At 39.7% G+C, this 18,607-nt stretch overlaps 1 long non-coding RNA gene across 1 annotated transcript; it reads left to right on the forward strand.

Moving 5' to 3' along the window:
* The first annotated feature begins 8,755 nt into the window (after positions 1 to 8,755).
* On the forward strand, positions 8,756 to 14,168 carry LOC112994693 (uncharacterized). Its single transcript, XR_003262002.2, has 2 exons — positions 8,756 to 9,480; positions 12,419 to 14,168. It is a non-coding gene; the product is annotated as an uncharacterized LOC112994693 (long non-coding RNA).
* Positions 14,169 to 18,607: the final 4,439 nt, after the last annotated feature.

Genomic DNA, 18,607 nt, shown 5'->3' on the forward strand with positions numbered 1-18,607 from the left:
AATAATAATAGCAGTGGTAAGGGATAATTTGCACATATAGTATCTTCTGTATATTAAGATAGTGAAGTGATTTACAAGTTTCATGAAAACAAAAGATTCCTGTAAGGAATATTGGAAACCTTTTTTGAATTGGCATGGCCTGCCCCGCTTCAAGTACTGTTACAATAAAATAAATGAAAGTGTACACACACATCATGTATTTATTTGGCAGCTATGTAAATAATGGTATTAGCAACTCATTTCTAGGGTGTGGTAATGATGTTTTTTAAGATGATAAATACTCCGTCATGAGTTTGTTCAATTTCTAGCCTTTCTGTTGCGATGTCCATGAAGTGTGTTAATCGATAGTGGTCGCTCTCACGAGACGCGACGGCAGCCCACGGAGCAGAGGAGACCTGTGACCTCCTTCCTCCAGCGGCTACAAACGACTGTCTGCTCCGGAGGACAATTCCAGCTCCTTTCTGCTGACCTCTACTGGATTCAAATTTCTATCCAGAAAGAAAAGCCTGTGCAAGGGCCATGAGAAACTTCAAATGCATTTATTTTTAGGACACTTTAGCAGGGGGGGAAGCTGTGCTGAATATGACTTTGAACCCAGGAGATTGCTGCTCTTCAAACGAACATTGAATATCTGACCTATAATTGAAGATAGATGATAGTATCTTATTTCTTGTGGGCGTTGCAGTAAGAACATGTAGTCAAAGAGGCAAAGGCTTGTGATATTAGCACAGTTCATATGTGTATGAGCCAGAGCTCTTTTACCTAAGAGCTGAGAGAAGGTTTCTCCGTGCAGCTGGATGAGAACCATGTCCGTTTACACAACCCCGTTGTTTTTCAGTTGTGTGAGGCCTTTAATATTACTCATTGTTTTTATTTGAGTATCTGAATGCAAATCCATGAGAAGGGGTGCTATGTTTGTAATCTTAAAGAGTTTATACATTTTCTGTTATATACTTGTGAATGCTTTAATCACCTTACCAAACAGAATCAGTAAACAAATATTTGTTGCTTGGAAAGTGATTCAGATATATTAAAGAGTGCATCTGGATGAATTTATTGGCACAACAGTATCAAACAGATCAGGTCTGAATATTCTTGTTATCAGAAATTTGATTCAGTGCTGATTACAACAAGCAGCAGCAAAACTCTTTTCTGTTTAAAGAGTACTGGGAAGGGCAGGTCAGCCATTGATTTGGATGCTTATTTTAGACACACTTGATGTGCACACAACACTGATACAGATCTGAAAGATTTTAATCTTGTTAACTTCAGAGTGGAACAAAACCCCAGTTTCTGCCAGCCGCGCTGCTCGGCGTCACGGTGAGCAGGACGTCTTTCCTGCTTTCAGAAATGTGGAAGCTCGCTCTCTGCAAACAGGAGCCAGCCTGTACCATTGCAACGGCCACGGAGAGACGTTGCACAGGGCTGTAGCTTCAGAAAAGCATCTCGGAGCAAAATCAGGTGAAGTCTTTAGTGACAAGGGTTCAGCCTTAGTACAAATGCCACCAGTTATAAAATAGTGCGGGAGGGGAAAAAAGACATACTGTATAGGTGAAATCTTAGTACACTGTTTCCATTTTTTTCCATGAAGCATTAGCAAGGTTTTAAATAGCTGCAACATGCATATTAAAAATGCCCATGTGTATAATGCATGAATAAGGGCACCTTGGCTGAATACGTTACGGAACAGGACTGTCATCGCCCCCTTCACAGCCGTGCTTTCACTTGCTTATGTGAATAGACAAGGATAGTGAGGAACACTTATCAAAAATTAAATTAGAGAGTGAATCAATGGATTAAGACTCTATTTTTAAAAAATGATCATCCCTCCACCAGTTTCGCTCTTTCCACCTCTTTCTCAAATCAGGTCATTTCTGTGCAGCTCTTTATTTAGACACAAAGCTTGGTAAATGATCATGTTTTATCCACAGGCTGGCTGGGTTTTTTGTGATTCATTCACCTCCTGCTCCAGCGAAGGCATAATTGCATCTTCATTTATACACCTAAGAGACAATACAGGTACAGGAAAGAATGTATGTTACCAAAAGGAGGCTGTTATGACTACTGTGCTTGATATATGTGTAGTATGGAAAAAATCCCTCTACAGTTGTTTGTCTTTGTGTTTAGGCTGAGCGTATATAATAATGCAGTTGCAGGGCAGGAGTGACTCACTGAATATTTCAACAAGATATGTAGATTTTATGCTGTACTGTTCGATAAAATATATGTATTTATTTTAACAAGACCTATATTCCTGGCCCATGAGCACATTTGAAGAAATGGAGACAAAGAATTTTTGGATCAAAGTAGCTTGATTTTTTCCCTTAAGTATTCATTCTCTGTGTAACCATTATTTTGCAGTTCTCTGTAGAAAGCCTATCAATTCAGCTTTTTAACCATGCACTGTCTCTAATGATGGAAGGAAAAAAAGAGTGGAAAGTTTTCTGGTAGAGGTGGCTCTAGTCTATGACACCGTTTTTAGCTCTCCAGCGAGTAGAACAATGTATAGCTCCAAGTGACGAAGCTTATGAATTGCTGTTATCAGTGATAGCTTGCTGAGAAAATGAAGTGCATGCCCACACTTCTATTTTATATTTCATGGAAATTAAGACCATTTTAAGCCCTGCATACAGGCCTATACAGATAGCTAAACTATTTTTTTTCCATATGACTCATGTCTCTGTGAGTCATTCATAGCACTTTTATGCAGAGAGATTTTTTTGTAGTTTATTTGTGACCCCCCCCCCCCCCAATATATTTAAGCACTCTTTTCTAGTGGGGGCTGGGGGCACAAGGGAAAGTGAAGTCTTCTGGACAAAGGAAGAAATTACAGTGACGTTGTTTAGAAAATGAAAACCCCTAGGTTAAGCCCAAACAGTTTCTACGTGGAAGCAGGCTCTTACCGGTAGTTATTACATTCCCAAAAGTCAGGAGAACCTGCTGCATCCCTTTCCGTATGACCTCAGCAAAGCAGGTAGTCTATGCGACCCCAAGATTTTGCAGGGCCCCAGAGCCGCGCAGAAGTCCCTGGCTGGACGCCGCAGCTGGGCCGGGTGCTCCTGCCCCTCGCCGGCCGCCGCTCCCGGTGCCGAGCCGGGGCCGGGCTGGGCCGAGGGAGGCGGCGCTCGGGCAGTCTGTACTGTGCATGGGGAGAAATATCAGCACCGCAAGGGAAAAGGGAGATGCTTGTCTTGTAGAAGCAACGTCACCAAAATGGCAGAGCTAGCGTGTTTGTTTAAGGAAAAAATGAGATCAGCAGACAAAGGCATGGCGGTAGAGAACATGGCAGTCCGGGTTTATTGTTACCTCCAGTGAAGGCTTCGCTGTCCTTGTGCTGGGCACTCGCCTTTTATAGAGGATATGAAATTAAATTTCCTCTTCAGGACTATTTGCAAGCTGCTCCTGAGCCCCACATCAACACACACTTCTTGCTTGAAAACGGCTGCCAAATTGTGAAGATAAAAAACCAAAGCAATCAATTCCTGTTTAAAATGATCAAATAATGGTTAGCAAAACATTTTTTCTGGCTGCCTTTTCAAACCCCTACTGAGATAAAAGGGGTGTGTGTGTGAACAAATCTGAAACCTCCAAGACACAGCCTTTTGTGGGAAGGTTGGGATGGTCTTTTCAGGGCTTTCTTTTTATTTTTCTCATTTTTAGAGATACAGATTAGAACAGACCAAAGAAAGGCATGAGGCGCCCTAAAAGGAAAGCATGAAACAATATTTAAATGAAGTGTGCCTTCACCCTGGCCTGAAGGCGTGCTGCATTCATAAAGCACGTCCCCCGGGATGCTTCCCGGCGTGGCGGTACGCAGCCTGCGTCCCTGGCAGGTCATTACCGCACATCCTGCTGGGACCCGGCGCACGGCGCGCCGGCGGCCGCTCCGCCCGCCTCCGTCTCGGTGTAGCCCCTTACATACGAGTCGAGGACTCTGTCTTTGCAATCCCAGATGTCCAGGCAGGCTCAAAAGGCGACGAGTGATTGATTTGCGCTGCAGGACAGAGCTGTCAGAAAAACTGCTCTTGAACTCAGCAGGTTTGCAGGCAGGCGCCTTGCGAAGCCTCGGCGTGCGGCGGGGGCTGCTGCGTGGGGCTGGCTCACCGGAGCGCGCCTTTCGCACTTCGGGCAAGGTAGCGTGCTCTGGGCGACTGAAAGAAATTCGTTAAAAAAGGGGAGGGAGCGGAACAGCAAGCACGGAAGAGTAGGAGGCCCAAATGGAAAATGCGTAGTAGAAATGCGTTAGGATGGACGAAACCGTGAGGAGAAAATACTTGATTAACACACATATTGTGGGATATTATGAAGGCACAGCTCGCAGCTAGCAGAAGAACTGCCCTTCTGTGTCGCGTGGTGTTTCTCAGATGAGAAAATCCAGGGTTGGCACGCAGGCTCTGCACTGCGGTTGCGAGACCTAGGCTGGCTCCTCCAAACCCAGAGGTGTCCGGGGGGGGGTGATGGCCTGGAAGAGTGCCAGCCCTTTTTCTCTCGGATGGTAAGAAACTATCGTCTGACCCTGGCCCGTGTTCTGCCCAGTCAAGTAGCAAAGCAGTAGTAGAGTTAAACAAAAAAAAAAAAATGGAAGTAGTGGGAGACTGAGCTGAGTTTGATGATCCAAGCCCTTCATGGCTTTGAGGTGACTGGATGTTTGCATTGCTTGTGCAAACTGTTTGTGAATAAATGCTGGTAAGAGTGACTGATGTTTATACAGATTTTTGAGAGGAAACAACTCAGATTTCATGCTTGAAAACTATTACAACTGTGAAAGTTGTTAGGGATACATGAATAATGGGAAATACAATTTTAGTCCTCTCTAGTAAAATATGCAGCCTTCTGGAGACATTATTTGAAGGCTTTCAGATATGCTGGTTATTTAGATCTATTTGCATTTGGGTTCAGAATCTGAACAATGAGTCTTCTGGCAGCATTAGTACACTCGTAAAACTACAGTACCGGTTTGTAATACTAGTAGATAGATTCACAGGTCCTCCAAATCCATGCAAATGTGTGGGTGTGCCATGAGGAAGAAACAAAATGCCCAACTTTCATGCTAGACGACTAGGATTTGATTTTTCACCAGTTAAAACAATTCTTCAAAGCCACGGTTGTCTTCCTGTAACTTTTCTGGCTGACTGGATCCTTGGAATTACTTACTTTTTGGAACATGGTAAGAAAACAGGTTCAGTTTGCATCACAGTGGGACGTGTAACCCGTGATCTTATTGTTCTTATTTTAAATCTGTATGAACTTTTCTTATAATGGCAAAATAGAAAAATGGGTGAATCAATAAATGGTGCTTTGGTATTACTTAACACGATTCCGGAAGAGCTGCTGATGATAAAAAAATAGCTAGAGGTGGCCTTGTAGTTGTTACTAATCTACCTTGTGAAATCTTCATCTCTGTACTTTTTTCTTTCTTCCTTTCTTTCTTCTTTCTGAGAAATAACCTCAGTCAGTTTATTGATTTGTTTTCACCTCAGATTTTAAAACAGTAAAAGTAGTTGTGACTCCTGCTTTGGTCAGACACCATCACCTTGACAGCACTTGTAGGTTTGAATCACAGCTACCTGTTATGTTTGGAAAAGTCCTTAGGTTATGAAGGCCTTGATAGGTGCTTGGGTGGGAACATCAGAAATCAAAGCTATTTTACTGCACTCATTTGCAACACAACAGTATGCATCAGTGGCTTCATCAGAGCTTTAATAACAGTAGTTTCTTGTTTCAGCATTAGTATTTTTAAGCCAGCAACACAGTAATATGAAGAATGAGAAGGCAGAGGATGTAGAGGGCAATTGTTTATCAATGAGGATTAAGGAACAAGTAAAAGGGTGAAGGCACTTGTCATGTGATGACATAGCTAATCAACGCACACTTATTCTCTGTTTGATCTGCTTTACTGAGTTAAATCCTAGTGCTTCCCTCTGTGGGTGCAGAGGGTCCCTTTGTAGCACAGCCAGCCTGGTTTCGCTGCAGAAGGGCACAAAATGGTGGCTGGCAACACGGGGATACGTCTCCAGTGCACCGTACAAAGCTCAGTTTCTGCACTTGTTCACATGTTAGTAATGACCAGCAACACAGTGCAAGTAAGCAGATGAAGAATTTCTGATTCTAGAATAGAGATTGATTTAATGCTGCAGACACAAAAATTGACCAGGCATTTTTATTCCAGCAACTGAGCTATAGAATAGTGGAGTAAAACTGCAGGCATGCAATGTCATGGCAGGGATGAAGCTTCTCTGCTTCAGCCTTCCCCACCTGTAAAAGGGAGTTCATCTGCAAACTCTCTTGGCATCTAAAAATTTTAAATGTGCTGTATAGATCATGCAATTTTTCTTTCAGGGCACTATTCCTAATTAAAAATGATTCCTAGTTAGGACATTTTCCTTCATGCTCAATTTGCTTTTGTAATATTCCATTATTTCTAGTTGTATCTTTCAGCCCTGTCTCCTAAGTTCCTCTCTCAGCATGGTGATAGTTATCACACCACCCTCTGTCAATATTCAGCTGCATTACATAATTCTCATAAATGTTCCTCATCAGTCAAATTGCTCTGGTGCTTAAACATTTGCATTGCTTTTTTCCCCTAAGCTCAGTATCTCACCATCTATCACTACCCTTCATTTATAGCTTGTCAGCCAATTTTAAATCCATGAGATAGTGCTCATTTCCAAACCAGCTGAGATTAATTTTTCAAGTTTGATTTCTGAGGTATTGCATCTAATGCTGGATACAAGATCCAAAATTGCTCTCTGTTACAAATTTGCGACCCCTGCTGTAGTCGCCCTGTGTTGCAGCACGTATGTCTAGGATCATAATTTCACTCATTGGTGTTTATTGCTCATGTTTCTGCTGTCAGCTGCTTACTTTCCTTTTTTTCTTCTTTTTTAATCTCACTTCCATTATTTTCCTAGGGATTGTAATGTGATTTACCAGATGATAATTTCCACGATTACTCTTTATTCATCTTCTAAAGTTCAGTGTCATCCAGCCATCTGGTGTCTCATTAGTTCTCCAAAAGCCCTAGCCTACAAAGAAAAAAAATTACTCACATGGCTAATTTTAAGTATGTGGATTCTAATGATGCAAAGGAGACTGCTCACATCTTTTAAGCTAGGCATATAGATAACTCTTGCAGGACCAGATTGTAAAATATATTCAAAAGATTTCTCTGGTAAATCCCGTAAAGTAATTAGCATGAACTCCGTGGTGCGCTTCACTCACAAGTGCTCATGTGCCTGTATTAAAGTTCGCCATGCAGCTCTTGACTAGCTTTTTATCAGTCATCCAGGCATTAGATTTTTGACCATCTGTACAGGAGTGTAAATCAGTGTGTTACCTTGAAGCATGTCAATGGTGATGAGTTATGCCTTAAGGAGGATCAGAATCAGATGTCAAGTCTTCATCATTTCTTAATTAGCCATTTTGCTTTCTCGCTCATAAAGCTAGAGACTCTCTTACCAGCAGTGTGTTTGGAATTAGCATGATCAATTTTTTCATCTTCTTCCTTTACTAGCAACTTCTTTTTCTCTCTGGAATGACTTGTCGTTGCTGGTATGTTTGTGTGTGTGTGTGTGTGTGTGTGTGTGTGTGTGTTTGTGTGTGTGTCTATATATATACACATATACATGTATGTATGTATGTATTTATATGTATGTATTTCTGTATATACATGTATATGCATATATACAAAACCTCATCTTATTCCTCTTGCATCCTGCAACCAGAGTTCACTTTTTCTGCCTTTGAAAAGTGTTACTGCAAAGGAGCAGCTCTTTTCCATACCCCCTTTCCTGACTATATTCAGGAAACACCTTTCAATTTGTTAACGCACTGCTCAGTAAATATATCTACCCCATACCAATTTTAGAGTGCCATTATTAAAGCGCAAATCATTTTGTGAAAAGCAACTTGTTATTGCTATATATCACAAATAACCTTCAAACGCCCACTCTCTGAAATTGTGACTCATCAGTCTGGTATCTCAAATTCCCTTCTGCTAATTACAAAATACTGATCTTGCTCATTACCATCAGAACAATAACACCTAGTTGGGAAAATACTGCTTCTTCTGACAAACCGCAGTGTATCGTGTTTCATTGCTTTCTGTCACTTAGCTTATTCAATCTCAGTGAGCACGTAGCCAGTTTTCCACACGCCTCTGCAAAATCCTGCATGTTCCCTCGTAGGACCCTGGTTTCAGACTGGGTGACCTGGAGTATGCAATCTCCCTGCCCTGAGCGGCTTGTTCCCAAAATACATGAAACTTCAATTCAGCAATGGATGATGCTATAAAAGGCCTGCCTTCAAGGTTTTATTGCAAGAAATAGGATCAGGAAAGCTTCAGAAAGATATCGTAAAGGGCCAAAGGAAGGAAATCAAAGGCTTCAGCATTGTTGCATTAGGTGCAATGTCAGGTGGGAGCAGGAACAGCGTATTTACTTGCACTACCATGAAATTCAACCATGAAATTTTTCTGAGACCTTTATCGCGTTCCAGGCACAGTGTGGTTGCTCATAAACAAGAAAGACAAATCTAGAAATCAAACTGGAAATCAGGAGGCCTGATTATTTGTTCCCAATACTTAGAGTACTTTCATTAATAAATGTTTCCTGTTTAAGAAAATCGATGAGTGCACCTCCCAGACTCACATGAGAAGCGTTTTAAGCAGAGTGGTGCAGCAAGGCTTTCAGTGGAAAGCTTTGCCAGTGACAAATGCCACTTCCCCAGAATGTCTCTAGACGCCTGTTGATTTTAATGTCCTCTACTTCAAATGTGCTCGCAGCGCTGACACCTGGCCTGCTGTCTCCCCACGTACTGCTGCCGGGGCAGCCCGGCCTGCAGCCTCTGGCTTCTTCCCTGCAGGATGAAAACCCCCCTGTTTTCTCCTGCAATGGGTTGTCCCGTGGCTGCTCGGCCCTGCCCTTCGTTTGAGTCACGGACTGAGGAATATTTCGAGTATGAGGAGGGAACCCCGAGTTTCAAAGACCAAGCTAGACACCTTGGATCAGTTATGAGAAGGAAACTGAAGACACCTCAAAAAAGTGCAAATGAGCAATATTTGGCGTAGTTACTACCTGTCAGAGTGTAGTCAAAAAAGAAACTGCAGCATGTCAGAGCCCCCGACTGGACTGTGCCGGGCGTGTGGGAGCCCTGTAGTCACGCGTAGTCAGGACAGCCTCAAGTCTCCGTCCCTGTGTTGCGTGGGGTGAATATGCCGCTCGCTCTTAACTTCCCTGCTGACTTAGGCAGCTGCCTCACGCTAGTGTTGTAGCAGCTCAGATGTGGATTTAGCTGTGTATTTTTCTAAGTGATATAGAAGAATACCTTTTTTGCCTCCTGACTTACGGATAAGTGAAACAAAGAGAAATCTCTTTTTTTTTTTTTCCTCAGGACCTGTGGTTAAGTCTGTAAGTGAACTACTAATTGAGTTTTGTGAAACCCAGCAAGTGTATTAACCATAGTGCTATTCTTCATGAAGAGGTAGGTCCTCCAAACCAGTCATTAATTGATAGCAAAAATTAATCAGAAAAGGTTGAGGCAAATTCACCCACCTAGCTCTAACTGATTTGAGGCACCAGGGAGTAGGTTCCGGATTGCTTTAGCTGCTCTTTTTATTATTTACTTGTCATGTACATTTTGATTTTGCACAAGAGTCTGCACCACAGGCCTCTCACGGGGGACAAGTCACCAACCTGGAGAAGAGGGACACCTCAAAGATGAATTTTCCCCGGAGAAACAGAAAGGTTGGCCATACTCTGGAGTTGGAGCTATGTGCAAATTTTAAAAAGCAATGAAAGCTGCTCCCCTTAAAGCAAAACAAAGCAAAGCCATGCCATGGCCCCAACAGGCTCTTTCAAATGACGAGATTTAAATTGCCATCTTATTCCTTATTTAATCACAATCCAGCCAAGGAATGATTAATGGTAAGCAAGCGCTTGGTCTAAATATCAATAGTTAGTCCACTCTGCAGAGTTGAAAGTTTACATATTTGACTGGCTGTGAAATAAATGCTGGAATGAATGATTTCCACAGGTTGGAAAAGAATTTACATGTAAGCAGTATGACAAAAGAAAGCAGCCACCACTTTTTCAGACAGGCTGTGGATTAAGAGCGCAGTGAATTCATTTCAGGCTTAGCGTAACTGATCTGGCGGACCAGCATGCTCTGTGGGATAAGAAAACATAACATCTCTGGAAGGAAGGGACTTCAGAGGAGCCCAGTCAGTTCAGGATCATTTAATTCAAAATCTCCACATAATTTCCTTTTATTTAAACCATTATTAAGAAATATCCTTCAGCTTTTCACATGCGAAGCATAAGCTTCCTTTGGTATTAACTTTGACACATACAGAGCACTTGGGGGATTATAGTAATTTAGGTGATAGTACCTGTTAGTGAGCATTTGATTGCCCACAATGCAGAAGGATTTACTCTTGTTATTGATTTGTTGGCAAATATATTGGGTGGAAATCCCCTGGTATTGCTAGTGGCTGCGATTCCAAATTTTATTGGATTTGGGAGCAATTTTCCTCTGTGTTTAAACTTGTGATCGCTTTATATAAAAAGAAGATCCCTAGAGTAAGGTGAGAAGCAAATGCATGTTTTTGTTTTGCTGAGGAGGAGGAGGGCGGCCTTGTTTTGCTTTGTCCCTGGCTGTTGATTGCATTAGTCTGGCTTTTGTCACGGTCGCCCTTGCAGCAGGCAGCCCCTGGGAACACGCCACTGCGTCCCGCCAGGCAGGAGCCCTCAGCGCCCTGCTTACCCAGCCCCCAGGAAGCCAGCCAGAGCCGTCTGTGCCTGTCCTCTGCCAGGGCCCGCGCCTCCGTCCCCACGCGCGGGAGTTTCTGGTGTCGCTCCCAGCAAACGCAGGCCTGGGCTTCTAGGACAGAGAAATGTCTCCTCTTCAGCTGTGCTTGAGACTGAGTCATAAAACTTGATCAGAATTAAGAACAACAACAAAAAAGGGAGTTTAATTAAACCCATATTGGGAAATGTCTAAAAAAAATAGTGTGTTTCATTACGTTCTGTTATTATATCCTACAATATTCATCCAATTAAGGTTAGCACTCAAGTTATTTTTGAGATGTGGCATGAATGAGATAACCTAAGATATCATATGATTGCTCCAGCTGAGACATAATAGTTGAAAGTCATTTTTTCCAATAAAAATAACAGTGAACAGTGCTATTAATTCATGGTAATGATACCACTGGGAGAAGTATATGACTTCCACTGCTGAATAATCAACAAAAGTAAATTAGCTTTAAGCAACAGAATGTGTGTGTGTGTCTATGTCTGTGAGTGTAAATGACCTTGAGAATAAAGAATTGGAAAAAGCAAATTAAATACAATTTAAACATCATCAGAATGGTTTTTTAAATTATGTATTTTGAAAAGCAGCAAAGCAAATGGAATTTGAAAAGTCTGCTAAGCAAAATGAATTGTCATTCTCTTCTTACACATTTCAACTAAAATGCGCAGATGCATACGTCTACCTGAAGCCTTTCCAAATTTCAGCTTTATCACCTAAAGAAATATGGTTCCTGGCACATTTTGTCTTTACCCCCAACTCAACAAAAGCAGAAGCAGAACAATAAATTTAATAAATCTTCAGTTTCTTATCCTTTGCCTCTCAACCCTTACTGTCTCTTCCAAGTTGGCTGTATTTAAAGCGAAAGTATTTGTCTGCATTGTAGATATATTTTTGATCAACCTTTTCAAGTTAATTTAAAACACTCTGAAATTCTTAACTTTGGAATTTCTTTTTAGCTGTGTTTATCTATTAACTAACTTCATTTTTTTCTCTTTCTCTCCTAATCTTCCTGCCTCCCAGAAGGATTATATTTTTCTAAAAGTATCTGCTTTTCACTTTCCGTACTTTTTTACTATTGAATCACATGTGGCCAGCTGCACTTTCACCTGTTCAGACTTAATGTGTTGGTTCAAATTCAGCATCTTCAGCTTTGAAAAAAAGAAGCATTTTCCTTCTTTTGCAGTCTATTTCTTACACATCTTTTATGCCGATAGACTTCACTCACCTCTCGTCCACTTCTCTGCATTTCTTCAGATCAGTTTCCCTACGGGACTATGCCTTGCTTCCACTTGCAGTCTCATCCATTTGGTAGCTGTGCAGCAGCTACAGTTTTGTTTTCTGTGTTGAACAGCCTTAAGTATGTGGAAAATGTTGCTAGGTGAAGGCAAGCTGCCACTTTGTGAAGTTGATGATAGATTGACTTGACGCAGGCTACTACAGAAATGAAAGGAAAATTGCTTACTTTTTGAAGACTTTATTTTTCAGTTGTGTTTTCAGCACTTTATATTTTATAGCTGAAAAATTGGAAATGCCTAATTAAGTGGTGGTTATTCAGTTTAAGGATATCCTCCAGTACTTCCTCTTCCTTTTTGTTTGTTTTTTTAAGACGGTCATTTTCCTATGAAGAGGTAGACAGAGATACGTGAAGCAAAATCGTGGACCTACTGAAATCCTTGAGAGTTTTATCTTGACTTGGATGGAAGAGGTATTTCTCCAACAGTTTATGTGCTGCATGTGCTGTGCATATGAATATATAGAGAGGGTATTTTTGTATATAACCTCAGAGTGGCCATTGCAAAATGATTGTATTTGGATTGGTACACACATATTGTTGAGAACTATTTTTAAGCATGGTTTAGAATAACTTAATAATAGAAATATACACATCAGGAGAAACGTGAATTTTATAATCCTTCTACTGTCTCTAAGTGCAATTTGAATGATAATAAATGTATGAGATATATAATGAGAAGAAGCAAATTAGATAAGGATCAGTATGGCCATTCTAACCAAACTTCATTTGAAGACACTGAAAGCTTAAGGACAGGGCAGCATAAAGGATAATGATGCACCAAAACCTGTCAGTATTTCAGGAAATCTCAAAAATGAAGGCATTATTACAGCAAGCTATTGTATTATGAAAGTCAAAAGATTTAATGTGCCCTTACATGGTTTTGGAGTCTCTTTCTTACAGTAAAGAACATGATGGGAAAATACAATCTTAGTGCACTACAAGGCTTCTCAGAAAATTTTGGACAACTGTGCTCCACTGCCCTTCCAAATGCTCATCCAGAACAGCATCTTCTTCCAAGGAGTTGGCTATTATGGGAAAGGACTTGGAGTGAACCAAGCTCCTCTTCTTAACCAAGACATCATTAAAAGTTCCTTTAGGCTCAGGGAAACCTGCTAAAGGGAACCAGTCTTACTTTTTTCCATATCAGTCACTCTACAAAAAAAATGTTGGGACATTAACTGAGAACAGAAGTTGAGAGAAAATGGACAATGGAGGTGGGAAGCTGAGTAGAAAGATTAGTAAGAGTAAGCAAAACATATAGGTAATTAGAATGACAGAACACTTTCTAATTGTGATTTGAAATGACAATCACAGCTTCATTTTTCAGGAAGTACTTTGAATGACCTTCTGGACATTTTAGAAAGGTAGTAGTTAAAATAATACTATAGGATGATGAAGTAGGAGATAAGCTCTGAACGTGCATACAAAAATATTCGGTGAGAGTCTCCTCTTCCTTCAACATTTCCATTTGTAAGTTCAATGTCGATTTGCTCTCCTTACACTGTAAAATTGATGTTTGCATTAGGTATGTCTCCATAATAAATATTTCCCCTATTCAAATAAACTCCAATACATTTAGATATAAAAAGGGAGAAGAATGATTATGTGAACAATTGATATAAAGAGCATAAAGTGCCATCTTTATAACTGTAGCTGAGTGCAGAATCAACAATCAGTAATCAGTTGTAAGACTGAAACGCCTTTTCGGACTATGAATTAACTGAAATAAATCCTGAAGTGTTCACATTTATCCATTATATGGTATTATTTACTGAAAAATATGTAAATAATTTTGGATATATATGATACATATGGTAGGTTCATTGTGACTCTGCTGGGTGACAGTGGGTAAGTGGATAAATGTGACAAACGTGTCTTTCGTTGGTTAGAACCCATGCCTTAGGCTCCTGTTCTTTGCAAGTGTTTAGAACTACAAATCTGCAATTAATTTAAGTTTTACATTTTCTGTTATGGTTCCTGACAATGTGTCTTTTTAAGGGTATTTAGAGAAGACAGAGAAGCCTTGACATGGAAAAAAAAACATTAAAAAAAATCAAGACTATTGTGTGGAAATATTTTGTGATATTTTCTCAGACTGATATGGAACATAGTATCAGCAGGTATTCTCCCAGCTGAAATTTTAATATCTCACATGCATTCCTACTGAGGACACTGCAGATAAAAAGAGAACCATTGACTTTCATTAGGTCTGAATGTGATACAATGAAGACACTAGTACATTATTATAACACCTAAGAGCACTGACGAAAAGTCAAGAAGCCAATAGCACCATCCAGGAAGGCTCACTCAGTAGCTGATTGCCAGCTGAGATGGTGATGAAGTCATTTAGGTCAAAAGGTCCTTCTTTTTTTCATTTTCATATATCTGTAGGCTAGACAAATGACAAGTTTCCATTAGCAGAAAGTGATAAAACAGAGTTTTCTGTCTTTGCAAGCTGGGATTTGAACAGTGAAAGTTTTCAGCCATACAATAATTGTGATTATTCCAAACTCTTGCAGATAGCTTGCCAGGGCAATGGGTGTTTCAGACTGAATTAATATCCTGTTATGCTACATTCCTAATATAACTGTGGATTATTATTCATATTCTGAAAGAATTTGAATCTTAGTAACCTGTATGTCAGAAGTGGACGGTTTTCAAAGCTTTCTGTGTACAGAAGGCATGTTTGGAAGAAAACCAACTTTGATTTACCTATAATTGAAGAGGTACCTTGGGTTCATGAAGAATATATACACATATATACATATATATATATATATATAAAAGTATTAGTCCTGCCAGAAATAGTCCAGCCCATCAAAAGAGACTACAGAAACTCACAGAATTCTGGAAGCTAGTGGATGTATAGAGGGCAACAGATAACGGTAACTTGTATGCTTTTCTTAGGGTAGCTTTACTTAAAGCCTGGCAGTTAAAGTATTGTATAGGTCTTTTTAAAAGATTGAATCAAAGATATAGGAAAGATTGATTGAGATGTGTTTGAAAATGAAATATTACATGCATTTCAGAATAAAACACAAAAGAAAATGATGCTTCTAATCTATTTTAGCTTGATGGAAAAAATACATATTCCTAGAATAGACTGTCCTAAATTTGATGGAGGTTTAGAAAATTGAACCATCCAAATGTATGCTTGCATTTTGGAATGTGCTAAGCTCCTAGGCACCACTGCCTTTATTATTGCCCACAAAATTTACATTCTTAGCTGTTTCATATAGCCGGATGAAAGAAACTCTTACAAGTTGACAAATTGAAACAGAGCTGTTTGATGCAGTATTTGCTCTTTTTTTTTTTTTTTTTTTGAGGAAACATTGTGCACAGGTGGATGTGTTTTATCAGAGGTACCGTTCTATCAGGTAGTCTTCCTGCTACTTCTGCTATAGTGATAATAATTATGTAGATTAGAAAGATGGAAAGTATTTCATCTTTTGCAACAGATGATAATGTAATTTATAAGTAAAACAGCAATGACCTAGACTACCCCCAAAATCCATAAGGAAGCTATTTTGTAAGTTGCAAACTTCTAACTTGCTTTGCTTGGTATAGTTAAAAGATACCCTATAGGGGACAAGATCCATTGGAGTATTCAACACCAAGTGATCTTAGCTTGTGAATTCCTCATTTGTTTCAGACTGTTAAAGTACGTGAGAGTTCAAATGCGGCATCTGATGATGCAAGCAGGATTTTCATGTGCTCTCCGCACTGCAGAAATAATAGATGAATGAAAATGTCTGTCATGCAAATTCTTTACTGGAATGGCAAATGAATTTGTGACCTAGTTACTAAGTAGAGGTGATCATCACAGTACTGACAGAATATGCTGTTTGGAAGCTCTGATAATTGCGGAGCATTATGCTTTGGACATCCAGTCAGAATTTCAGGGAATGAATAGAATATGTGGATTTTTACATTATTTTAATTCCTTGTAAATATTCATACCACATATTGTCCTCTTTAAAAAATCTTCAGTGTGTGTTTTATTTATGTTTGTCAGTAGGTCCACTTCATTAATTTTAAGTACCTCTGTTTGCAGAAAGCCAGGGCCAAAAAACATGGAAAGTTCTGTGAGCACTTGTCTAAAAGAACAGTTCAATATTAAGCTAGAAACTATTAGTGTCTCAAGACATATTTGCCTTTGGCTTTGCCATCTCCATCTTCACTTTAAAATGAGTTTAGTTTTTCTAGGAGAGTGATTTAAACATGAGAAAAGCTTTACATATTTTTAATGTTAATCTGATTCTAGCTGGATGTCCCAGAAAAGACAGACACTTGGGCTAACATACATATATAGTAAGTTATCTATGAAAAGCTGGAAGAGGACGTTCCTTTACTTTTCCTAGTAATAAGCAGATAATTCACAAACAACAGTTTCCTTGATTCATTTAGCCTATTTCTGCTCAAGAAAAATTCATAAAGAGATAATGGTGATTTTTCTCAGATTTATTCATTTTCCAAATGTATTCTTCCAATAGTTTTAAAATTGTTTGCCCTTTGGTGTGATCTCCAATTCATGCTGTTTTGTTTAGTAGTGAGCTGTCACATAGTGCTTTAGGTATTTTTTCCCCTGCTCACTGATTAGACGGTCATCCACAAATTTCAGGTTAGGGCACTGAAATGGGCTTTCTGCAAGTGCACTCTTAAAGAGCATCAGCAGACATCAGCTAGAGACAAGGACAAAATGACTGCAAACTTCAGCTAAAGAAAATTCATTCACAAGCATTTCTGAGCAATTATATCATTAGCCACCTTGTTCTAATGTTACCCAATTACATCCTACATTAGCATAAGGCTTAAGCTATTTGCAGACTATGTTCAACACTTAATGTTGCGTGTGAAAACAAACTCACGTCCTGCAGCTCTGTAAACTCATGAGGGATATCCAAAAATATGTTATGTCCTGTCCTGATAAAGAAAGGGTAGGAAACAGAAGCTGACTCCGTCCGGACATAACAGCCCTCTGTGTGGGGGGCGTCTGTAGGCAGCACTGCGCTGAACTGCGCAGCGGGTTTCTGGGACATGGACTAAAGTGAGAAGTGTGGATTGCTGGTAACTCTATATTTGCTGCAAAAATCTAGGGACCTTTTTTGCTGACATTCACAATAATCTTCCAGCTCAAAGAAAGAGTCTGGTTTAGGAGAACATGAAAGTACCTGCTAATGGCCAACCGAAGTGAATGCAAAGGAAAGGCATGCATATGGTTAATCTTTCCAGTCCCACATGGGTGTCTCCTTAACTTTTTGCTTTTAGCGAGTTGGAGGCAGCAGATTTAAGCCCATCAAATCATATGCCCTGGTCAGGAATTCTGGCCATTTAGATGTTGGTGTCATTTTTCCTGCATAGTTTTTTTTTGCAACATGGCCTTTTGCATATTGCCAAGTTTTCCAATACTTGCAATAATAGGAAATGTTCAGTCTTGCCATAGCATATGCATGACAGTTAGAATATTATGCTGTTTATTATCAAACTGACCTTCCCAGAGAGCCTTGTGTACTGCCTCTAGGAAAAAAAATAATAAATAAACCGACAGCAAATTGGTTATCATGGGACCGTATTAAATGCTGACTACATAGTCTAGGGAATTTGCTCTGTTTGTCTGGCTTTGGGGGTTTTGGCGGGGGGAAGGAGAGGAGGTGGGGGGTGCCATTTGCTTTGCTGTTGAAGATAAGATGATCTGAGTTCAAGTGGCTGTGACAGCTGTTAAAATTGTCTTGCCAAAGCAGAAGAATATCTTGAGCATCACTGGAAAGAAAGATGCTGCAGAAAGAACAAACATTTGTGGATATGAACATAAAAAGCAGAAATATTCCAGACTCTGGCACAGAGCTGGGAAAATTCTTTCAGTTTTTGCTAATAGCAACTTTGCCCAAGATTGAGACAACATTAGACATCTTGTACTGGTCCTCTGCTCAGAACTGCATCTCACCAATACTGACTTGTTTATTTAGTAGCTGTCTCAAGTATAATGGGAAGCTTTTAATAAACTGATTTACTAATCTTTCTAATAATCTGTTCTAACAGATGGTCTTGTATACTATGCCATGATTTATAATATGTGCCTTTTTTAAGGTCCGATAATACTCCTCTACCAATTTAACCCATTATTGATTTTCCTATATATCTCACTCTTAAATTCGGGCATTATAGAGGTAGAATGTCCTTAACAGTTTAATAGGAACTGGGTTATATTACTTTTATGATCTTTCATTGTATTATAGACAACATTACTGTAGTACAGTAAGTTACTGAAGGACTTACCTCTATTTATTTATTATTTCTAATGTAAAAGGTGAATAATATGATACTCTGATGGTAATACGGTCTTCAGTAGTCACTGGAAAATGAAGATGATATTACTTACGAATGTCAGGAATGGGTATAGTTTTGATCTTATTGTCATTATTATAAATCAAGAGTAATACAAGAATTGTCTGTTGCCAGAATCTGTTTGAATTGGGACACATATTAGTATTTCTTTTACGG

Source organism: Dromaius novaehollandiae, chromosome 8 (genome assembly GCF_036370855.1).
Source record: "Dromaius novaehollandiae isolate bDroNov1 chromosome 8, bDroNov1.hap1, whole genome shotgun sequence".
In the NCBI taxonomy this organism is placed as follows: Eukaryota; Metazoa; Chordata; class Aves; order Casuariiformes; family Dromaiidae; genus Dromaius; species Dromaius novaehollandiae.